Source organism: Alosa sapidissima, chromosome 2, assembly GCF_018492685.1.
Source record: "Alosa sapidissima isolate fAloSap1 chromosome 2, fAloSap1.pri, whole genome shotgun sequence".
In the NCBI taxonomy this organism is placed as follows: Eukaryota; Metazoa; Chordata; class Actinopteri; order Clupeiformes; family Clupeidae; genus Alosa; species Alosa sapidissima.
In genome coordinates, this window is record NC_055958.1 from 11,538,171 (window position 1) to 11,563,641 (window position 25,471).

At 44.1% G+C, this 25,471-nt stretch overlaps 1 long non-coding RNA gene across 1 annotated transcript; it reads left to right on the forward strand.

The window, feature by feature from the left end:
• Positions 1-11,094: 11,094 nt before the first annotated feature.
• On the forward strand, positions 11,095-24,640 carry LOC121690026. The gene is made up of 3 exons (XR_006024971.1): positions 11,095-11,114; positions 23,673-23,683; positions 24,348-24,640. It is a non-coding gene; the product is annotated as an uncharacterized LOC121690026 (long non-coding RNA).
• The last annotated feature ends 831 nt before the right edge of the window (positions 24,641-25,471 follow it).

Below are 25,471 nucleotides of genomic sequence, written 5' to 3' on the forward strand. Positions count from 1 at the left end.
CATCATGCCCCTATGTCAAATTATAGTCCAATCCAGCTCCGTCTGTACTGCTTCCGAGGATTTATTTGTTGCGATCTGACAACCCAACAACACAAATCTCCATTGTTGTTGCCAGAGTCATCTGCGATTGCTACTGCAAATATTAAAGCAGGTGTTGCATTACCCCCATCCCCTCTCAAACAGCCTCTCAGTCTCTCTGCAGAGTAAGTAGATTAGTGCTATCATCAGAAAGCACTTAGTTACGGTCCACGCATTGCACTGGGCAGAAGGCATCCCAGGAGTGCCAATACAAATAACAGGTGCATGTGCTTTAAGAGCTGTAACAGCAGCATTCTCCTTCTACTGAGATGTTCCTTAAATAGGATATTGATTGGTGATGTCTGGTTATTGGCACACTTTTAACAGGGGGAGGTTGGGGAGGAATTGTGTTTGTCTTAAATTGTGGGGTATTTTTTTCTTCTTTTTTGATCGACCTACACGTGAATGTCCCAGTTTCCAAAACCATCCTGGTTTCCGGAGTTATCTCTGCTCTTGTGCTGATACTTAAGCTGATACTCTGGGCTTAGCTCTGGATTGCAGCCTGCCTTACAGCTTGTCCTTATTTGGTGTACTGACTAGAGACAATTAATAATTAATTAACAAACATAGGTTATTCATCTACTTCAGTATGTAAGTAGGCTAAAGTAAAGTTTTTTTTCTTCTTCTTTTCGGGATACCTCCCTGAAATTACTTTTTGCAGGTTGGGATGTCTGTAATGTAATTGATATAATGTAAGTTGCTTTGGAAAAAGCACTTGCTAAATTAATAACTCTCATTTTCGGTGAAGAGCTTTCATAGGAGTATCTAGCCTGTTAAGCCTTTGGCCATTTTGTCCATGCCTATAGCTGATTGCTGCCTACAGCACTAGTCTATGATGAAACCCCTAGTGTCTATCTGTTGGAAGAGTCTAAGAGTTGGGTTCATAGAGAAGATAAATGTTTTGATTTCCCTCGACACCTCTTTTCGACCCTTTCTATCGACGCTCATCTTTTTCTAGTAAACTACTTCTCTTAAAGTGTGTTATTTCCAGCTGGGAAAAACTCTTTTACTGGGTTTCTTTTAATGTTCTGGGGATCAAAAACGTGTCACAGCTCAATTTAAAGATGTTTACTCCCCAGTCTATGCAGTTGGAGGATGCAAGATTAACAGGAGACCTTTGTGAATTAAGGAGAGAAGTGAGCCAAGATGTTCAGCGTCCTTGTTTAGGCCAGTTGCTCTGTATGTGTGTGTGTGTGTGTGTGTGTGTGGAAATTTTCTCGGAGCCTTCATCAGCACAGGTCTGAGGAGTTTGCACTTCAAAGGCAGGAAAATAAGTTTGGCGAGCTCCTCTTTCCAATTAAGCCAGAGAGAGAGAGAGAGAGAAAGAGAGAGAAAAGTTATTATGGGGTTCAGCCTCCTTCTTGTTTGTCAGCAGTTTGAATTCTGATGCAGCTATTCATCAGTCGTCTGGCTGGAGGTAAAGAACGTCAGAGAGAGAGAAGGAGCGCTGTGAGACCCTGTTGATGCAGAGTGAGTGATAGATAGAGACCGATACAGAGAGAGAGAGAGGAAAGTCTGCTGTCTATTTAAGAGAGTGTGTGGGGGGAGCAGAGAGTGATGCAGAAGCAATATGAGTAAATGAAAATAAGAAGAAGAACGAAAAAGAGAATGATAAGAGAAATCAAAAAGAAAGAGAAAGAACAAGAGACTGACAAAGACTAAAGAGAGGGGAAGACACACTGAAAATGTGAAGCAGTCAGTGCATCTATCTATGTGTATGAAGATGAAGACAAAAGTAAGTGTATACAGTATATATGTGTGTGTGTGTGTGTGTGTGTGTGTCTGAGAGAGTGAGTGAGGGAGAGAAAGACAGAGAGAAACCTTATGATCCGACAGACATGGAGCTGACAGATGAACTTCACAAGGCAGGTGAGGGCATCTAATGAAGGGAAGAGTAGAAAGATGGAGAGAGAGAGAGAGAGAGAGAGAGCAGGAGAGAATGGCAAGAGAGAAGGGCACCCCCCCCCCCCCCCGACTCTCCTCTTCATCCCTCAGTAAAGACAGCAGCGTTTGCTGGTCCTGAAAGACGCTGTGAAAGGCTTGTTGTTGATGAGAGGGGAGGCCTAAATCATCTCCAGTGGGCTGCCTGCACTCTGGTGCCTCCTGCCCATTCACACGCCTTTTGTGCCATTGCATAACCACATAAACGTGTTTGTTTCATCTCAGGCTTCCTGCTCAGTTCCTCATTTTTTTAAAAGAAAAGAAAAAAGAAAAACAACGAATGCTGTGTCTGAAAGAGCTGACTCACCGGGGACAGCAAGGCTCGCCAAGGCTTCACATGCAGTATGTTAGCCATTTGCTGTTATCGTTTTACGTGTGTGTGTGTATGTGTGTGTATGTGTGTGTGTGTGTGTGTGTGTGTATGTGTGTGTGTGTATTGTGTGTGTGTGTATGTGTGTGTGTGTGTGTGTGTGTGTGTGTGTGTGTGTGTGTGTATGTGTGTGTGTGTGTGTGTCTGTTAGAGATTAGAGCTAAACCCACTTACACACCTTTTAGATGACCTTCCTCACGGCTGAGTTGAAGCTTGCCATACTGGCATGGGAGATAGTGCGTAATGTCTCCCATTCAAATCAGTGCACCCAGACGTGGCTAGCTCAAATTTGTTCTGGTAACTTTTTAATGAAATTCGGTTCAGCTCATTGACAGAGCACTCATGGTGTAATTGAAGCGCCGGATATCGATTCCTCCCCTCTGTACCGAATTAATTTAGTTAATTGTCCATCACCTTGAGTCTCCACAAGGCAATCCAGAGATCCACTCTCTCACCTTGCTGCCACAGTGTATAAATAGAGCAACTGAACCTGAAGCTTCACTTTATATCAAGGGGCTAGGTTTTTGATATTTAACAAATGATTTAGTACAATACACCTTTTGAATGTGAGCATATATTGTTACAAGTTATTGTTACATGTTAGTAACATGTAATAACAGGCAATTTCATGAGTATTACACATTATGTGTTACATAAGTACACTGTAGTGAAGAAACTTGGGACTCTAGTTTTTCTTCTACAACATACTAGTCAGTCAACTATAACGTCAGTAGAACTTCCAGTGGCGGATCCTGCTATCAAATAACCATGATTCCTGTCTCCACAGAGTGTAAAGGTTAACATTATTTTCACCTGTAAGTCAGTTACAATCATTTTTGTATTTAAGGGCATTTCATTCTTTGGGTTACCTTCATTTAAGAACTCTTGAAGATTCTACATATCACATCTGTGTTCTACTCTCTTGTCTGTAGTGGAGCCATTGTGGACATTCTTGCTATGAGGTTGCACTGGTGCTAAGAGTGTACTTAATATAACTTAATATAACTTCAAGCTTTAGATTATGCACAGAATCCTTACAAGTACTGTGTACATCAAATACAGTCCTCTACTGCTTGTTCTCACAGCAGATCCTTCAAGGTTGCACTTACCATGATATAGATTCTGAGGTTTTACATGGCAACCTTTATGATACTGTTCCTCACCTTTAAATGGCTTTCAGTTTGGAGAACCCAATGAATGTATATGTTTCGCTTCTCATTTAAGAGCGTAAAGGTGTAGTGAGTGAAGCGACCTACAGTATGTTGTTCTTTTTATGTGTGTGTGTGTGTGTCAACATCTGCCTCCTCTGTACATATTTTTGAGGAGAGATGCTGGAGAAGTTTACTGGGCAGCAGCAGTCACACACCACTGCCCCGCATGATGCTTCCTCTCTCTCTCTCTCTCTCTCTCTCTCTCTGTCTTTCTCCACTCGTTCTCTCTCACTCTCATATTCTCTCATCCTCTTCCCTCTTATCACACTTATTCTCTCACATTCTGTGTTTTCCTTCTCTATTTCTCACATTCTCTCTCTCTCTCACTCACACACACACACACACACACACACACACACACACACGCACACACACACTCACTTACTTTCTCCCCCTCTTCTCTCGCCCCCCCACATCCACCCCTCTCCTCATTATACTGGCACAGTGAGTTGCTGCTGACAGTCGGAGGCTCGCTGGCTATTATCCTCACTGCACTGGCTCTCGGAGGGTGCAGGGTGGAGATCCAAAAACAGCAAACTCACTCAGCCATCCAAAGTCATGCAACTGGACACACACACACACACACACACACACACACACACACACACACACACACATATCACTCCAGTGTTTTTGTTTTTTTCGTTGAACTTCAGAGGTCTTTTATAAGCCCCATACATTCATTGTTGTGTCCTGTGAATAAAGCTGACATATTTCACTTCAAATAGCTGCTTCTTTCAGAAAGCTTACATTATTGTCATATTTGCTTTAAAGCAACACCAAAGAACTTTTCCTCTGTCGCACGCACTATTTGTTTATCCAGCACTGGCTTTGGAAATAACGATGTCCACAGACAAGGCAGAATATGTTGCATGATTTTATGAAAGTATGATGTATTGCAACATCAGATGCAAGTCAAATTTGTAGTTTCTTATGTGTCATTCCATCGAACTACAGATCCGCTACCCGATCTGGCAAACTTACATAGTGCGGTTATAGCCGATATAGGGCCGCGAAGCGAATGCAGAAGTGCCATTCAACCTGTTACGAGTTGATGAACCACTGAAACGATTTTGGAAACATTATTTTAAGGTACAAAAAACTCTTTGGTGTTGCTTTAAAGAAATTATCATCAATCAACCTCTCATGGTAGATAATATTTACTGTTTAGGTTTCTGCTCTGTCTGGCTCCTTTATATGTCTTTAACTTGCCTTCTCAAATAGCTGGCTATTGCAGGTGTTGAGTTTATGTGTACATTCTCAAATAGCTGGCTATTGCAGATGTTGAGTTTATGCATACATTCTCAAATAGCTATTGCAGATGTTGAGTTTATGCATATGTAGCAGGTAGACCTTCTCTGCCTGTTATTTCCAATAGCACCTGCCAGTGCTAATAAAGGGGGTGGGGCAAATGGCAATTAATCAATCTGGCACCAGTGGAGCGCTACTTAAGAGGGGCAGCAGCCAGTAGCAATGTAGACTCCACTGTAGCCCCTGCCTGTGCCACCATCAGGTATGCTGTCTCCCCGTAGACATTTGTGGTTTTCTGTTATGTATATTATGGTGTTTTCATTGTTTAATCTTCTGTGTTCTGTTCTTTTAGGCAGCACAGTCATGCTGCTGGGGTAACATGGGTCGTGCTGCTGTCTTGTCTTGTCTTGGTTTTGCTTTGGTTATTCGTTATGTTTGGTTTTTGTTTTGCTTGTCTTGTCCTTTTGTTTGTGTAACTTTTATGTTTATTTAGTAGAGAGGTGGCTCTGAGGGGGGGGGGTGCTAGTCTAAGCACATGTGTGGTGTTTCTGGTGTGTTGCTTATAGCTTTGCTGTGTGCCTTTGCTGTGTAACAGGTGAACCTTTTATGATGCTTGCATGTATGATATTTGTGTGGACTTCCATAGCTGCCAAGCGCAGATCTCCACTTCCCAACCTTTGTGTATTAATAAATCCTTTGTTTTCCTGGAATTCATGTCTCCCCTGTGTAATATTCAAACCTGAAAGAGCTGTCTTGGTTAAGAGGTACGATCTCTTAAAGATTCCCTGATGCATTAGGCCTCAGGGTGGCGTAGTCAGGCTACTGTGATTGGCCCTCTTGGCCCTTCACCCTGTTACACATACATTCTCAAATAGCTGGATATTGCAGATGTTGAGTTTATGCATATGCTTAGCTTCTCAATTTTGGCATCCTGCTGGTGTTACAAGTTACTGAATGCATACTAAATTAATATTTTAAGCATGAGCCTGTTGCCGTAATGCGTGCCTTTGATGCAAATGCCTGCTTGGCTACTGAAGGTGTTGAGCGTATGCATATGTGTGTGTGCATCGCTGCAGAAGTTGATGACTGTGAGTATATTCTGAGACTCTCCTGGCATTGTTACGGAAGAGAGAGAGAGAGAGAGAGAGTGGAAGAGAGAGAGAGAGAGAGAGAGTGGAAGAGAGAGAGAGAGAGTGGAAGAGAGAGAGGGGGGAGGGAGATGAAGTGAGAGAGGGAGAGAGGGAGAGAGTGAGTCGTGCATATTGAGGTGTTTTATAGAGAGAGGGAGAGAGAAAGGGAGATAAAGAGAGAGAGTGGGAAAGAGAGAGGGGGAGAGGGAGATGAAGTAAGAGAGGGAGAGAGAGAGAGAGTCGTGCATATTGACTGAAGAGTAGCCGCTGGCTAAGGGAATCTCCTCTAATGAAGACAAAAGTGTTGAGTTGTGTCGTGTCAGAGATGCCACCTGCATTCTCAGCATGCCCCACCTTCGCTAATGGTCTGGCTTGTGTGTGTTCACTTGGGCATAGATATCCCTGTGTGTTGTGTGTGTGTGTGTGTGTGTGTGTGTGTGTGTGTGTGTGAGTGAGTCCTGGCTTGTGCTGTATCTTTATGTGCATCTTTGTGTGTGTGTAGGCTTGTTAATGTGTGTGCGTGTGTGTGTGTGTGTGTGTGTGTGTGTCCAGGAGGTCAGGACTTCAGGGAGGTGGGGAGGGCATGCTTGATATGCAGGCAGGCATCTCCTTACACACACACACACACACACACACACACACACACACACACACACACACACACACACACACACACACACAGGGAGAGAGAGAGAGGGGGGGGGGAGAGAGACAGCCCCACACACACACACACCCCTGGTGAATCTGAGGGATGGATCTTGTCACAGGAGGCTCTGTGGAGGCGTTGCTAGTGTTAGCTCTGTGGTTTTGTCTCATTTCTTCTTTGTCTGCCATTTAATTAAAATCACATGGCGCTTAGCTGCAAGCCTTGGCCTGAGGTGGGCTAATTAACCAGGGTAGACCCACTGGGATCAGCTGACGCCAGGCTGGCTCCTTTCTTTTCCTCAGATTTCTTGTCTTTATACCTTTTCTTTTCTTCTTATTTTTTTTAGTCCCAGTGGTTTTTATTTGATTGTCTTCATCATGGCATGTGGTGGTGGTGGTGGTGTGTGTGTGTGTGCATGAGTGTAGTACATTTAACTGTGAGGTGACAGAGAATATGCACAGTGTGCATGTGTGTGTGTATGATAGATAGATAGATAGATAGATAGATAGATACTTTATTGATCCCCAGGGGAAATTCAAGGTCTCAGTAGCATACAGACAACACACACACATTCACCAACAGCAGAAAAAGTAATTAAAAGAATATAATATAAAAACACAACTAAGCAATAAGGACAGTAGAAGATAAAGAATATACTAAAATACAAATTATACTAACTAACACTTAATCTAAATAAATTCTAAAAACAGTATCCACATAGTGATGATTAATCAATCAAGAGGCGCTTGCAATGACTGAGGCAGGGACCGAGCCTGTGATTCTCTGTGCATAGTAAGGTAAGGCGCTCTGTGTGAGTGAGTGTCACGGTGATAGTGCAATGGTGATAGTAGTCATGGTGATGGTGCAAATGAGTAAGTCCAACAGTGCAACAGTGCAAGAATAAGTCTATATATCTATATATATAACTATTTAAGAAAAGGTATAAGTGTGGCCACAGTTCGGCTGTGGCATGGAGGGAGGGGTTATGCATATGTGCTAATATGCTAATATAGCACGCAAACAGTGAGGCAGAAAGACAGTGGTAAAAAGTGGCTAGTGGACAGACAGTATCCAAACATGGAGGAGGTGAAGAGGCAGACAGACTATGCAGAGAAGTCTATCTCTCCTCTTCCCTTAAGTGAAGCATTGAACAGTTCAATGGCCCTGGGGACAAATTACTTCCTCAGTCTGTCTGTTGTGCAAGGCAGTGAGCGAAGTCTCCAGCTGATCAGGCTCTTCTGCTTAACAATAGTGCTGTGGAGTGGGTGACACTCATTGTCCAAGATGTTGATAAGTTTGTTCAAGGTCCTTTTGTCAGATATTGAAGTGATGCACTCCAGTTCAGCTCCCACTACAGAGCCAGCTTTCCTTACCAGCCTGTCAATTCGCCCAGCATCCTTCTTCTTTGTGCTCCCTCCCCAGCATACCACTGCATAGAAGAGGACGCTGGCAACAACAGACTGGTAGAACATCCTGAGGAGCTTGCTGCACACATTGAAGGACCGCAGCCTCCTCAGGAAGTACAGCCTGCTCTGCCCTTTCTTGTAGAGTGCATCAGTGTTGGCTGACCAGTCCAGTTTATTGTCCAGGTGGAGACCCAGATACTTGTAGGTGCTTACCACCTCCACATTGACCCCATCAATGACTGGTAGCAGAGTGGGCTTAGACCTGTGGAAATCCACCACCATCTCCTTTGTCTTTGAAGTGTTGAGTTGAAGATGATTGAGTTTGCACCATTGCACAAAGTCCTCCACCAGGCTCCTGTACTCCTCCTCCTGCCCGTTCCTGATACACCCCACAATTGCAGTATTGTCAGAAAACTTCTGCATGTGGCATGACTCGGTGTTGTAGCAGAAGTCAGATGTGTACAGGGTGAACAGGACTGGAGAGGGCACAGTTCCCTGTGACGCTCCGGTGCTGCTGATCACAGTGTCAGAGAGACAGTTCTTCAGTCTGACGAACTGTGGTCCCTCGGTCAGGTAATCTGTAATCCAGGTTACCAGGTGAGCGTCCACACCCATCTGCAAGAGCTTGTCTCCCAGTCTGAGGGGTTGGATGGTGTTAAAAGCACTTGAGAAATCAAAGAACATGATTCTTACAGCATATTTCCCCTTGTCTAGGTGAGAATGTGTCCTGTGTAGAAGATAAGTGATGGCATCGTCTAGCCCACTTTCTCCTGGTATGCAAACTGTAACGGGTTTAGTGCATGGCGTACCTGGCGTACCTGTGTGTGTGTGTGAGAGTGAGTGTGTGTGAGAGTGAGTGATGTGCTCTTGTTCGGGCCTGGACTGCTAACAGCTGATAGTATTCACAGACTCTGCACAGAGTTCATCATCCCTCCCTCCCCCTCCCCTTTATAAATTCCCCAGGTCTCAGTGGAGATAGAAGCCACTATAAAGACCAAGGAAGTGGTCACCGTCAGGAGACCTCTGCAAATAGATGGACTCCACAGGAGAGAGAGAGAGAGAGTAAAGAAGATGAGCAAAGATAATCAACATTTGCTCACTTGACTAGAACAACTAATTTCCTCTCCATCATGGGGATTCTAGCTGATTCTAGAACATTTTAAAGATAACAGATTCCAGGAGAATCTAGAGCTGTTCTGATCATGCCCTAATGCCCTAAATTTGCTTTTGGGGGGGGGGGGGGGGGGGGGGGTGGTGATCACAGTTCACAGTTCATGGGGCGCTGCAAAGTCATACTTGTTAGCAGACCCCACACACACACACACACACACACACACACACACCTTACCTTTCCATTAATTTTTTGAGTCAAGTCTTTGTAACTCCTGAGCTCCCTGAGTTCTAACTCTTTTTGTCTGGAGTTACTCGTATACTCCATTACACAATGTAATTGATCAGCGTCCTTGGCGGCGGCTCGGAGAGATTGATGCCCGGCCGTCATCTCACTCAGTGCCTGTCTCATATTTCACACGATCCCCCCCATCACCGCGCCCGTCACCGTGGCAACGGCAGTCACGACGCAAATGGCGGAGAGACAGAGACCCAGGGCTTTTCCAGCACCAAAGCTGGTGTTTGATAGATGACAGCTCAGCGATCAGAGCGAGAGGATCTAACACTCTTTCACACACACACACACACACACACACACACACACACACACACACACACACACACACACTAATCCACAGACTCCTGTTATTTTAAGAGCAGGTGTCTTAATGGTGGGGCTGAAGAGAAGAGGGGCGGTGTGTGTGTGGGGTGGAGGGGGGGTCAGGTGTGCTGTGCTGGGGAGGATTTTGAGGCTTCGGTGTAGAGTTCTCAAAACTTCTTTTCCCTTCAACTCTGGCACTTCAAAGGGAGGTCTCAAGAGTAATCATGTATTCTCAGATAAAAGGCTATTAGGCCTTTGCATTTTTTTCACTGTATTTTGATTTTTTCCACCCTTTGTTTTGTGACATTATCTCTGTTAAAATAAATGTATCTCATTTTGGGATATTTTTTAGTCATTGATGTAAGTTGCTGTAGTGTAAGTGTGTGTTGGAAGCTCTACCAGAGAGGAAGCTCCAAACTTTCTTTGCTTTGCCTTCTCTGTAGGCCAGTGAGTCTTGCATAGAGTCCCAAAAGTTAGCTTTCTATTGGCCAAGAGCTGTGTATTGCACCCTTATATATACAGTATTCATGGTTTACTTTAACTGATTGCTGCTTTGTCCTAGGGTGCTTTCAAATGAGCAAATATTTTTGCAAAAAGTTTTTTGTTTGCCTTGAGATAGCCACAAATGTTTGTGAACATCTGCAAATGGTATGAGGAGGTAGTTCTTGATGAACATATGCATACAACAACAATAACAGCAGCAGCAACAACAACAACAACAGAAACAACAACAACAACAAACACACTTCAATTTAGAAATTCAGGGAAAATGCATTAGAATATCCAGCTCTGTTTGCCGAATTTGAACACACCTCTGTGCCCATTATCCATGGCCCAGTTAACCAACGGATGTCACCTTTTCGTCTCAGGCGCCCACCATTAGGCATGACATCTTTGTGAAAACAACTACCCTACAGTCTCTCTCAAAATCTCAAAACGTCCAAGATATCAGCCACAATCGGCAAAAGAAAGAACACAGCTCGTCTCATATCTCACAGTGAGACGTCTCTCACACAAACACAGCGAGAGATATTTCCCATCATTTTCCCATCAGTCCATCTTCAGAGCTCTAGCGCACTCGTCCCCGTACAAGCGGCCCCTGTGAGCTCGTCACGGCACTGCCCTGGGTGCAGATTACTGGCTCTATGGGGGCAGGGGCTGACAGGGTTGGGATGGGTAATGAGAGCCGGCTAGCACAGGCTGAGTGGCGGGCGGTGAGGAGTGTAAGCTGTCCTGTGGCCTTCTACATGGATATCAATTAGAGGAAGAGGCTGCGACGAAGCCGCAGAACACTAACTGTGGGTATACCACCGCCAGATACTCATGAAGTACTCGACCAGATGGTCTAGTGTGTGTGTGTGTGTGTGTGCGTGCGTGCGTGTGCATGTGTGTGTGTGTGCGTGCGTGTGTGTCTGAGCCAAATCAGTTTAGCTAAAATCTGATATGGATTGAGTCACAGTATTGAGATAAATTACAAAATAATAACTGTACAATAAAATGACCACACATGCATTTGTTATAGATAACATTTGTGCAACATTTATGGCAGCAAATCTCTCTGTACTAATCTGTCCTATATGGTATATAAAAGTCCCAGTGATGGGAAAAGAACAAAACACCACACGCTTTGAAATGATAGAGCCCAGAATGGCTCTGATGAGAGCACTTTAAATTGTGTACACATTTGTCCCCACACGCTGATTACTCTCAATACAGGAGACAGGTCCACTGAAAGGTGTTCCTTCAAGCCATAACCCCAATTCTCACCACTTGTTTTTAAAGGATTTGTACAGGATCTCAACAAAATTAAATGCACCCTAAGGAGAAACGGATGTGGTTAAGCTCGGCGTTTGAGTGCTGCTGTTTTCCTGGTCTCCTTTGAATGTAATAACTGGAGAAGCCCCCACTGCCTCCGCAGACGAGCTCTCAGTGCTGATGGAGAACCTCTCTGAGTCTGGGGAACTAACGCGGTCTCGTATAGGGGAACTAACACGTCTCGTATAGAGGAACTAACACGGTCTCGTATAGAGGAACTAACACGGTCTCGTATACAGTAAGGGAACTAACATGGTCTCATATAGGGGAACTAACACGTCTCGTATAGAGGAACTAACACGGTCTCGTATAGAGGAACTAACACGTCTCGTATAGAGGAACTAACACGGTCTCGTATAGAGGAACTAACACGGTCTCGTATAGAGGAACTAACACGTCTCGTATAGAGGAACTAACACGGTCTCGTATAGAGGAACTAACACGGTCTCGTATACAGTAAGGGAACTAACATGGTCTCATATAGGGGAACTAACACGTCTCGTATAAGGGAACTAACACGGTCTCGTATAGGGGGCTGTCAGTCATACCACATGATCCTGCAAGTCAGGATCTCTGGGGCCTAATGGGGGTCTCACCAGAGGAGTGGGAATCAACAAGCTCTCATGCCATAATATAAAGTAGAGTTGGAAAACATTTTGTTCTACAGTTAAAATAGTTTTGACACTACACACCACTAGTTCTGGCTTAACACATTATATTTAAAGTAGTTCTGGCTTTACACATCAATATTAAAAATAATTTTGACTCTATATCTCAACATTTGGCCAAAGTTCTGCTTCTCTGACAGTTCAAATAGCAACCCCACAACTATAAACGTCACACAGCAGAGATGTCTGACATTCTGAGAGTCATATTATGTGTATAAATCATCTCCTCAGCATTGCCACAGTGCTGCAGAAAGATAATTGAATCCTGCACTGATGATTCATCTGATGACTACCACTTTGCTCGTTATATTTCCCATCTAACAAAGACACTGTTATAGCTCAATGATGTGTCGTGTTGGGAGACCATTTCCTGGTTCCCCGTGATGCCTGTATGATGAACTCATTCACATCATACATGCTGGGAGCACGTTCCATCATAGGAGCACATGTTTAAATGCACATAGTGCTCTGCATTCTTCTGATAGTTTTGGGACTTTCAAGAAGTGTTTAAAGACTCACCTTGCACTTAAATAATACATTCTCTTACCGAGTTATGGTTTGTATGTTTATGGTTTTTGTTGATATGAAAACTCATTATTTTCATTGTTGATATTTGATATTGTTATTGTTATTTGAAACTATTATTTTTAACTAATATAGTGTTCATATACTGTAAGTCGCTTTGGACAAAGGCATCTGCCCAATACCATCCCCAGCCCACATGTGTGTGTGATGGAGGTAAATAGGGCTAATTCACTCTGCATTTCTCTCTCTGGGTCTATTTTTCTGGGTGTTTATGGAGGAGACGAGAGGCGCAGGTGTCAGGGATTCAGGGACATTACACCTTCCCTCCAGCACACACACACACACACATACATGCACACGCACGCACACACACACACACACACACACACACACACACACACACACACACACACACACACAATGCACACGCACACACACACACACACAAATGCACACGCACACACACACACACACACACACACACACACACACACACACACACACACACACACACAAATGCACACGCACACACACACACACACAAATGCACACGCACACACACACACACACACACACACACACACACACACACACACACACACACACACACACACACACAAAAGCAAGAATTCATTTCAGGGTTGTTAGACAGACTAGGGTCAGTGAGGGCTTTTGTGCCTTTCGCAGGAAATGCTTCCCTGTGGAAACTCACACAGCACATCCTGGATCCTGTGGCAACTAAGCACTATTGAAAGCATTTCAACAACACCATGCATTTCCCCCTGGGGTCAGTACACAGTACATCCTTTCAATATGCCCATGAGTATGGGATGAATGTGACGAGTAACATACATTTCTTTAGGTGTGTGTAATGCTCAACACAAGTGCTCACTCACATGCATTTTAGGCCTGGTTTCCAGCATGGTAAATAGACTGTATACAATTCAGTCCATTCAGTCCAACATATCAATGTTGCTGAAACGTTCATGCCAATAAAGCTTTCTTGAAATGAATTGAATTGAGAGAGAGAAAGAGAGAACGATGATGACAGATGAAGGGAGAGAATGAGACTGGGTGACAGCATGAGAGAGAGAGAGAGGGAGAGAGAGAGAGAGAGAAAGAGAGACAGAGGGAAGGATGAAGGGAAGAGAGAAAAAGCAGAGGGTCAGGGAGAGAAATAGAGGGAAAAAATATATAAATGTCTGCTCAGTTTGGAGTAATTGCATAATAACTGAATACAAACCAATCTGGTCCCACTTGATTTGCTTTTAAGAAAAGGAGGTTTTATTCTTGACTTTGTTGAGTGTGCTCCCCGGCGTTGTTAGCTGGATGGTAGCTGCACCAGCTGAAGATGTTCCTGGACACAAACAGAAGGGCAGACAGACAGTCAAACAGATAAACAAAAAGATTGAAAGAAAGAACGAAAGACAGGAGGAAAGAAGACACAAAAAGCAGGTAAAGAAATGAAGAATGACGATAAAGAAGTGAAGAGGGAAGTAACAGCCAGATTTAAAACAGATGGACCGATTCAGATGAAGAACAACGAGAGAAAAAGAGGGAGTATGAGAGAGCTGGAGATGAAGGTGTGGATGTGTGTGTGTGTGTGTGTGTGTGTGCTCTGTGAGACAGAGCAGGTGGCCTCTCATGTGCACGTGTTCCTCTGATGATGTTCCCCGTCTTACGAGATGTGAAGCGTTCGGACGGAGCCGTCCCCTTCTAAGTGGCCAGCCAGATGGTGCTCAAGCCTTGTGTGAAAGAGAGAGAAAGAGGAGGATAAGAGAGAGAAGGGGAGAGAAAGAGAGAGGAAGGAAGTCCTTTGGGGTGGGGAAGGGTGAGGGGCTCCTAGGGGCAGATGCCTAGGGAATGGTGAGAGTGAGCTGGGGAGAAACACATCTGGACTTATGGCTGTGGATGTCACTTGAGTGTGTGCAATGTATCTGGAGTATATTTGGTGATAAGCTTGTTCTTTTGTGTTTGTTTGTGTGTGTGTGTTTGTCGGTTATTATGTATTCTTGCAAGCTTGAGTGTGTGTGTATGTGTATGAGAGAGAGAGAGAGAGAGACCTTCTTGTACGTTTGTTCTGTAACAGACATGACCTTGCAGTAAACATTGTCTTCTCCGATTTCCCTGTGCTTCCATTGTCTACAGTGTTCAAATGAAACCCCTTTTGTTCTGATCCCCATTCAAAAGAGACTCATTAGTGGCCAAATACTCATCAACTCCATAGAGGAGCTTGGATATCACCCAACCAGGTTTTAGCCCTTAAATGGTGCACAGCTTTGGTAAGCAGCAAAACGTCTGGCTCTTGGCCTGTATGAACTTGGCCTGTGTGAGTATTAAAGTAAGTGTGTCTACAAAACGCTGCCTCGTGCTGAAATTCCTCATTTCTGTATTTGGTCGTCTTAGAATTTACAAAACCAGATATCTAGGTTATCTTTGATAGAACATACTGCAGATGCTGGTCTCCACGCATAAGATAAGCATGGCTGAGGTTAGACCAGCAACTCACACCAGCAAAGAGCAGAGTTCAGATTAGCGCTAGGCTAATGCTAATTATTTGTTTCTGTTGTATCTGTTCCCTCAATTCTGCAGGAAACTCAAGTGTCTCTGGGGTTGTGGCAGCGCAGGATATTTTGTGGCATTTCCCTGCTGCCATAGGAACTATTTCTCTCTCCATCCACTACATCTCTATGGTATTACTGAAATAGTCATTGCACTGCCTTATGGCGATAGGAGCTATCTTACTCTGGGACATAGACTGTGCTTATACAATTGTACAGAACTTTTGCTGAAAGACAGAGTTCTATCCAAAAACTCATTTCATAGGGAAATGTGTGTTTTTGTGATATCTTCCCTGTACATCCCAACTTGCACTGAGGAATAAGCAATCTCCTCTTTCACTCTCTGTCTCTCTCCCTCTGACTCTTTTTTTCAATCTTTCTCTCTCAGTCTCTTTCTCTCTCTGTCTCTTATTAGTTTCATATTTATGGCACTAAATTGCACACACACACAGAGTGATTTCCCATGTGAGTGTGTCAGGTTGTTTCAGCGACTCATCTTCCATTCAGCCAGCTCTTAAATCTTTCACACTAATGACAGAGACAGAGACAGAGACAGAGACAGAGAGAGAGAGAGAGAGAGAGAGAGAGCTGCAGCAGAAAGTTCACTCTTCAACTCCAGAGCCTTTTCCTCCTCCTCCTTCTCCTCCTCCCTCTTCCCTCTGGGTACAGCAAAGACCAGGAGACTTTCCAGGGCAGCTTTTGTGGTCATCGCAATGATGATCATTCCCATGAAAGAGAAAGCACCACTTTCTTTCTTTCCCTCTCTCTCTCCCTCTCCGTGCCTTTTTCTTTGACCCTCATGCATCTCACTTCTTTTCTTTCTTGAACACTCTTTCTTTTCCTCTCGGACACACAACTTTGACTGTCTGTCTCTCTGTCCGTCTCCGGCTTCTTCCTTTCTCGTTCTCTCTTTGAGGAGGTGACGGATTTCTCAACTCACCTAAGAGTCCCGCTCAATGCATTCTCTCATCCCAACTTAGTGCCACTACTCCTCCCTCCCTCACTGTCTTTGTCCTTCTCTCTCTCTTTCTCCCTTTCTTTATTTCTCTTATTGTCATCCTCTGTCTTTCTCTCACCTCTATCACCTTCCCTCTCTCTATCTCTCTCTTTATCTCCCTCTCTCTTTATAATTTTCTTTCTCTTTATCTCAATCCCTCTTTTTCTCCCACTCTTTCCTTTTCTCCATCTCCTCACTCTCTTTCTCCATTTCCCTCTCTTTCATTCTCTCTCTCTCTCTCTCTCTCTCTCCCTATCGCTCTTCTATTTTGTCTTTGGGACATTGTCAAGGGCAGGGAACACTGTGATAAGCAATTACAGTGGCTTTTCATTTCATAGGCTACACACCACCCCAATGAGGCCTGCCAGCTCCGACTGGCGTCCAGGCTGTAGGTGGACAGGTCAGCCCCTTCAGAGAGAGAGGGGGGGGGGGGGAGAGGGAGAGAGAGAGAGAGAAACAGCAGCGGGACTCTTCCCCTCTCCCTAATATCCTCCTCGGTCAGACAGATGGCTTCCCAGTGAGTCCAAGGCACAGGACACCCATGGAGCACCTGGAAGAATGACATTTTAATGGCCAACTGTGGAGCTGTTGAGAGGGTCACTGAAAGAGCCATCATGGCTGTATTTATGTGAAGTGGAGCAGGATGTTGGCTATTAATGGAGACTGTATTATGTCCAGCGACAGCAGCACTCTGTCCAGTGGAGGGCTGGCAGCCCCAGAGCTCAGACGCAGGCTGTGAGAGGAGAAGAGAAGAGAAGAGAAGAGAAGAGAAGAGAAGAGAAGAGAAGAGAATCCTGTGGCAACTAAGCACTATTGAAAGAGAGGTGAGGAGAGGAGAGAGTATAAAGAGAAACAGTAAATGAATAGAAATTGGACTAATATAGTCTCCAATGAGGCGTCCATTATTTATAACATATAATGACTCTGCTGCCCACTACAATCTGAACTGGAAAAAAGTGAAATCAGTGGTTAGTTGAATTGATGAGATTTTTGAAGAATGATTTTGTTGTGATCGCTTAAATAGCTTGATTTCTTTTCAAAGAATTGTACATGATTTCAATAAATCATTGTCACTAAACAACCTAATATACATAAAAATATAAATATCTTTCAAAATGTACTTTGTTTTCTTGTTTGTGTGTGTGTGTGTGTGTGTGAATGCATGTGTGAGTGAGGGAATGTGAGTGAAAGAGTGCATGAAAATATGGAGTAATGATCATAAAGAGTAGTATAAAGTAGAGTTACACAGCAATATAAACAAGTTTTTTGCATTTTACTCATGGGGAAGCCTCAAGTGTCTAATGAACAGGATCATTTACCAAAGTTTTCTAAGTAGATTAAGGATGTGCTGCCATTTTGTACCGCATCCCTTTTGTTAAATAGTGCATATACGATATCCGCATGGCTGTGAAAAACAAAATATTAAATTCAGTCTCTCTGCCAGGAAACATCAACAGTGACGAAGGAACCACCCGACCGGTTCTTGAGGAACATTATATTTAGGTTCTTGCGTAATGGGGCTTTTAACCCAACACAAGGTGAAGCATCCACATTCATATTTAAAGGCAGCCTGTAAAAAATGAATGGACCTCAGCATTTCATCTCTGTAGTTGCTCTGCACAGAACAGCGCAGGACTGAAGTACTGTAAAAAAAACAGCAGCCCTTAAGCTTCTCTGGAAATTGCATCGAGAGCAGCCAGGGATTGGACAGCGTCCATTCCGGGCCAGCTGGCGGAGGGGGATAAGGAACAAACTGGGAATACAAAAGCAATAAGGATGAGGTAAGAGAAGCACAAACACTTCCTGTGAGATGAGTGGAACGAGAGGAAGTGGAAGTGATCTTTGGCCAGGAGGAGCGTCTGTCTGCTGGTGGTTGATAGAAAGTCTATTAGGAGTCCCTGGGACTTTGCAAAAATACACAGGGAATTAAACAGGCCTGTGCCTCATTTACAGGAGAATAACCTGAGTTAGTGGTTGGCGAATCAAAATAGTGATCTTCAATAGCAAGCACGCTGGTTTGGTTAATGTATATTTAAAGTGCATGAAACACAACATATGACATTTCAACTGCTGAACATAGTTTATTATTTTCCATATAACTGTGTGAAAAGAGTGCTGTATCCCTTTTTTATCCACTCAATGTACAAGACTCACTTTTAAGGTTTTCCTTTTCAGTGAGAGAGAGGGTTGGGGAGAGTGCTTATTTCAGCATTGTTTCGCTTCAGCTCGAGGTATAATAGTATAATAATATACAGCAACTATTTATGCTTTTGTTTTTCTGTGTTTGTGTTGCCAGTGTGGGGAAGACTGTGCATTTTTAGTAGTGTTTTAATATGGGTGTGGGGAAGAGATCGAGAGCTAACTCAGATATGAAGGCCTTGGCAATCACCTCCACACTGCACCTCCACACTGCATTTCTTTGAGCAGCACATTAAAAGATAGCTCATTTCAAAATTGGAATAATATACATTTTCCCCGACATCATTAGTCAAAGCCATTTTAATAATGGAGAACTAATTTCACCAGGAAGCCATTTATCCTGGTGTGCACCCTCGGAAAACGTCGCAAAACACTTTTCCTTTTAACGGCTTATCCAGCAAGGCCCCAATTAAGGAGTGTGTTTGAGGCTCCTAGCGGAATTTAAAGCACTGTAGCTGTCAGACAGGGCCGACACAACCCCAGTGACCCCACTTTTGTTTCCTCTCCTGTCTCACATTCCTTACACTTTTATTTCCTCTCCTGTCTCACATACCTTACACTTTTGTTTCCTCTCCTGTCTCACATTCCTTACACTTTTATTTCCTCTCCTGTCTCACATACCTTACACTTTTATTTCCTCTCCTGTCTCACATTCCTTACACGTGCTGTACTTCTTTAAGCTCAAAATGATGCAGCGCAACATCACATGATCACTTACTGTACTTCCTGTCATGCTTCACTGTCCTATCCGAATAAAGGCAAAAAGCCCAAAAAATACTGTCACTGAAAAAGTAATACAAGATGTAATTCATTTTTATGACACCTGCAGTCACCCATACTTTGGTCATTGGATATATTCCATTTTATATTTATATTAAATTAGCCAAAAAGGCAGGCAATCACAATGGGCGCTACCGTTTTTCCCAAAACAATTTCAAGCTATTAGTTCATAAATAAGTCATAGCATGTAAAAATGTGTTTGTTTTTTGCTCTGTTCCAGTAAACACTAAACACCAGTGTCCAGTTTGGGAGATAACGCGTCCGGTCCCACATCACCAGAGCAGCTTTGTGTATCGTGTGGTGTGATCTCTGTAAAAGGGCATTTTTCCTCTCTGTGGACACGAGAGCCGCCGTGCCTGATGGCCTGCGGGCTGATTGCGTTGGGCTGGAGCGTGCGGTGGCGGAGGAGGAGATTCATTAAAAGTGAGAGTGGCGGATGAGTCACCCCTCCCTCCCTCCCTCCCTCCGTGTAATCCAGCACTTAATGGTGCCCCAGAGGGCACAGCTGGGACAGATGAGGACCCGTCATTATGGGCTCGTGATTAGCAGAACATGCTCGCTCTCATGCCATGCGCTAACTCATGGCTCAACTGTGCATGCGTGCGTGTGTGTGTGTGTGTGTGTGTGTGTGTGTGTGTGTGTGTGTGCAATGCCACCATTGTGTATTTGACAGGCAGCCACACAGAGTTACCAGAGGTGAACATACACACACACACAGACACACACAGACACACACACACAGACACAGACACACACACACACACACACACACACCCACACACACACACACACACACACACACACACACACACACACATACATGTGCGTGCACACAGACACACAAGTACACTGACACACAGTCATGGAGCCACAATGTGAGTGGTCAGGCTCAGCATAAACATATTTATTCCTACAGTGACCAGCTGAGCTCCTGTCACAAACTGCTTTCAGACATGCAGTACAGTGAACTCCTGACATGTTCCAGACACTAAACAGGCAGGCTGTATGTGTCAACACAATGTCCGATTTTTTTTTTTTACAGAGAAATAACCTGCGTTTGACACTACCAGCCCCCTATTACTATCCTAAGTCTGGGTGCCGCATGGGTGAGCATAGGTCTGAACATAATACACAGGTGAGCATAGGTCTGAACATAATGCACAGGTGAGCATAGGTCTGAACATAATGCACAGGTGAGCATAGGTCTGAACATAAAGGTTAATGCACGGGTGGATACACACCTCGTGAGAGGATGTGTTGATGGCATTTCCCAAATACGCCTGTGTGGCACAAAACTGTTGTTCCTCTACACAGTTGTTCCTCTACACCTCTGCTTGTCCTCAGCGAAAGCACAGCACTTTTGCCTCATGAAAGATGCTATAAAAAATGTTTTTTTAACGTAAATTAAAAAATATAAAAAAAGGGGAGTGAGAGCCAGAATTTCATATTCACCACAGACAAAATGTGAACCTGTGACACTCAGCACATCATTTTCATTTTCTATCCCCACTATGTACTGTAAATACTTTTCAACAGAAATGCTACCTTATGCACCGGAAGGCTCCAGTCACTCACACACATTAAGGGCATGAGCAGAACACAGTTCAACAAACAGATTACCATCCAGTTATGCCCACCCGCCTGCCTGCCTGTCTGCCTGTCTGCCTGCCTGCCTGTCTATCTATATATAAAGCTTTCCATCTGAAAGTCCAAGTGTGATGCTCATGCTGTCAGCCTTCATTAGCAGTGAAAGAAGAAGCAGGCTTTCCATTCTTTTATGTTGTGACCAATTTCCATGTGCCTGTCATGTCACAAGTGGAAAGTATCAATTACATGGCACCCCAGGTTTTAATCCGGTTTAGAGAGGAACATTCTCTCTCTAACTCTCTCTATCTCTCTCTCTCTCTCAATTCAATTCAATTCAATTCAATTGAGCTTTATTGGCATGACAAAAAATACAATTTGTATTGCCAAAGCATACAGTGTACATGTACGTAGTAGTGTGTGTATTATACTTTTTGTGTGCTTCGCTGATAAAGTGACTCCCTTTGTTTATGGCAAGCATCTATATATCTTGCTGCGACTCTTGCGCTCTTTTGTTCCTCTCCTAATAGTATTCTTAGACTAGATCCTTAAAGTTTTGGAGGTCTGGATGCATTTCTCTGAATTTAGGAAAGAATTGATCTCGTATCTCTTTCCATTGGCAGCATTCAGCCAAGAAGTGAAGCTCTGTTTCTATGGCACGTTGGTTGCAATTGGTGCACAGCCTGTCTTCTCTGGGCAGCCAGGTTTGCTTGTGTCTGCCCTTCTCAATAGCCAGACTGTGATTGCTTAGTCTGTACCTAGTCAAGGTTTTTCTCTGTCTGGTATCTCTCTCTCTCTCTCTCTCTCTCTCGCTCTCTCTTTCTCTCTCTCTCTCTCTCTTTGGTTAGGGACCGACCCTCTGCGTGTCCAAGAGAGGGAGGCTGGGCAATGTATTTAAACAGCATGATTTTAATGATGGGGAAGACTCCTGTTTAAATACCAGCAAGGCTCTCTCACATCTGCATGAAAGAAAAGGATAAAAGCCTTTGCTGTTTCAGTAGAGAGAGAGAGAGAGAGAGAGAGAGAGAGTGAGACTGAGGCTCCTTCCCAGTCATTTGGAGACAGTGGGCGTATGGTCAGTGTCTCTTGACCCCTCCAGTATTTCTCATTATTTTTCCTGCACCGATGTCATAAGGTGACAACAGTGTTAACGCTGATAACAGCCACAGCAGCGAGTTGTCACTGGTTCAGGGGTTTTGGGGGTGAAGGGGGTTCACAGCCTCTGAGATGGAAGAGCCCCCCCCCCCCCCCTCACACACACACACACCTACCCTTGCCAACAATAATGAGCACATTAAGAGATCAGTGATTTCAGCTCTGTCCAGTCTATAGGCTACTGGTATCCGCCTGCGCTACTTGTCTCATTAAGTGGCCAGCGCTCACTTGCAGGCATTGGTAAGGTTCGGCACAGTCACGCCTGTTCATGGACAAGAGGGTGACTCATAAAGGTGACGCTATTTAGCCACAGCAGTTCAGAGCTCTTTACCATACTCTATGTTCACACTGCTGTCTGCTTTTATCATAGGCTACCTTAGCTCATTTTAAATTATGCACAGTAATTGCAGACATCCCAACCTGCAAAAAGTAATTTCAGGGAGGTATCCCTAAACTTTATCCTACTTAGATACTGAAATACAGATGATTGTGTTTCTTCAATAATGTCTAGTCAGTTAACCAAATAAGGGAGGCCTATAGTTAGGAATTGTGATAATAAAATATGTAGATTTTGGAAGTTTGGTCTTTTCATGTAGCCTTGGCAACTAGCCATCTAATATAGACCTAAATAATATACATGAAATGACACTTGTTAAACTCACCTCAACATGTCTTTTGCAATCATTTAACCCGTCATGGGCAATGCACTTTTACAAACAGTGCAGCGTGCAAGTCTGATGTGAAATGGGTCTTAAATGTTCCTTTTTGGGGGGCACTGGCTCTTGTTCCTAGATACACTGAAATTATTAATTAATTACAACTTCTCATACAATATCAAAGTCAGTGACTTGTTCCCTGCTGCTGCTAACAGTGACTTGTTCCCTGCTGCTGCTATAAGTGGGGTCACTACACATTCTGTTACAGTACGTGCTGGCTAGTAACGTGAGGTACAAGGTTGACTGAGAGACTGTGGGGCTTACTAGCCTTCAGCTAACTGTAATTAGCACAGGCATTTTAGCACAGGAAGTGGCCCTTGGAAAATGTCTAATGTGAGAACAATGGTAGTCTTGAGGATGTCTCTGGAGATCCTAGAAGAACTGCGGGTGAAAGGTAACAGATCAGACCTAGCTGTGGGTTATGTGAGATAAAAACAAGGCTTCAGGCTTGTTCCTGTATACTGTAGCTTGTTGTCCTAGAAAAAACAGAGCCAACTTGGATTCATTCCACTTATTATTCTTCACTTCTCCCTGCATCTCTTTGCTCCTTTTGGTATACCACTGATCACTCTCCGGAAGAAATGCATGTTGGGAAGTGAGTGGGGTTAGTGAACAGTTTCCTTGACGTTAACCAATGGAAAGTCATTCTCGGATGACATCATAGATCTGAATGATTCTCCAATCACCTGTCTTGGCGAAAAAATCCCATTGGTCAACATCTCATGCTCTCCTTCAGAGAACCAAGGTTATGTAGATTAACCATACGTTTTGTAGAGCCATCCCCTCGAGTCAAAAGGTTTTAGGGTATGTTCTTAGCAATCAGTACAAATGTTCATGACGGCTAACTCCCTGTGGCTACAGTGCCCAACCCCCCACGCCCAAAGCATCGCCTGAAGGGGTAAGGAATGCTTTGGGTCTGTAGTAGGAGACAGATCTGTAGTTTTGCACCTCAGTGACACCCTGAAGTGCACTTTTGTCAGAGTGTGAACGGCTGAGGGAATGTGAAGTTTCACTTGGAAGAGCTTGGTGAGAGCTATAAGACTGGGCACACAGATTAAGATCTCGCAATGCTTTCCTCTCCCCTGAGTAAAGTATAAAGACAAGGCATTAAGGAGGGAGAGAGAGAAAGAGGAAGGAGGGAGGGATGGAGAGAGAAGAGAGTGTGAAAGGTTGTGGGGGTTGGGAGAGTGTGAAAAGACAGGGAAAGTGACAGGTAGGTTATATGGACAGAGGGAGAAAAATATAGATGCATCATAAGTCATACATAGCATGCTGAGGGAGAGAGATAAGAGTACATCAGTGAACTTTGTGGCCATCACAAGGTCTAAAGCTACTCCATGCTAAGGGATAAATACATTTACACACATCATGGCAGATGGCAGTTGATTTAGCAATACTGTAGGCCTATATTATATAAACCCTGTCTAATACTGCTGGGATAATTATGTTATCAACAACTTTTGTCAGATATCCTTCTGATAGAGGACAACAACAACAACAACAACCCCGCTGCATGGGTTACCAGTGTGACTGAGCAGCTCCAGGCTTAAAATCGGACAATTTGCAATAGACTATACCTCAGATTGGGTGGTGGACATGCTAGTGTCATATGGTGGAGACTAGGAACCATAGGTAGGGAAGTAGTTGAGTGACGGACTAGCTGGCGCTCATGTAAACAAATCAGCTGTAGCTTATCAGCTGATGACTGATTACTAATTGCACTGAGTTATGGGATTACACTTGATTGGTAGGAAGGGGGCGAGAGGTATGTTGATAAGCCAGGGTGAAGATGCCTGTGGAGAGTTGGTGCCTTGTCTCTGGCTTGTCTTTGTGTGTTGCAGTGTTGGAGTGGTGGATCGCTAAAGGACCGGCGGACGGCCTATGTCGTCAGCTAAACAAGCAGTTTAAACGCAGAACGGCATCTGGTGGAGCCCGGAGAAGGGGAGCAGACTGCGTGATCTGGACCGCCACTGGCCACGATGACGCTGGGGACAACATTGGAATAACGCTCAATGACGACGGACAGGCTGCCGGACCAGTGATCAGTGTGGAATTACACCTCCCTTACGCAACTGCCTTGGGGGGAGAGAAGTGTGGAGCTTTCCCCCCATGTTGAGCTAAGTGGCCTTTCCCTTCCGTTTAGCGTTATTCGTACTGTAGTTTGAGTGCGGGTTTGCTTGTGCAGGATTGGGGGGGGGGGGGGGTAGGGTAACGTAGTGAGCAGAGCATTGGCGCTGACGTGGGTAGCAGGTGGAGTACAACTAGCGGGGGCTCCTTAATATATATTTATTTTGGTATGGGGATTTATTGTATTAAAGGGTTGTGAGCCTCTCAAATTCCTGTAGTGCCACCTGGTGTTCGTGTGGAGGGTTAAACTTCCCCAAGTGCTGTATGACAGAAGTGTGTGTGTGTGTGTGTGTGTGTGTGTGTGTGTGTGTGTGTGTGTATGTGTGTGTGTTTGTCAGGTGTTCCAGCTTAGGCCTCCGGTAGAAAGGAACGGACTGGACTCTTCATGGTCGACAGTGGATTAGGAGAGTGGAGGGCCAAAGAATTGACATTGGACTTTTTTTTAATTATATTATCTATGAATATCAATGAACAGTAAAATAAAGACTTGTATTTTTGTACCTATTTCTCTGAGTCTGTGTGTGGGTGCAGGGGAGTGCTTCATTACAGCCAAAATTTAAGGATAAACTAATTGTTGGAAACTAAGTTCACATAACCACG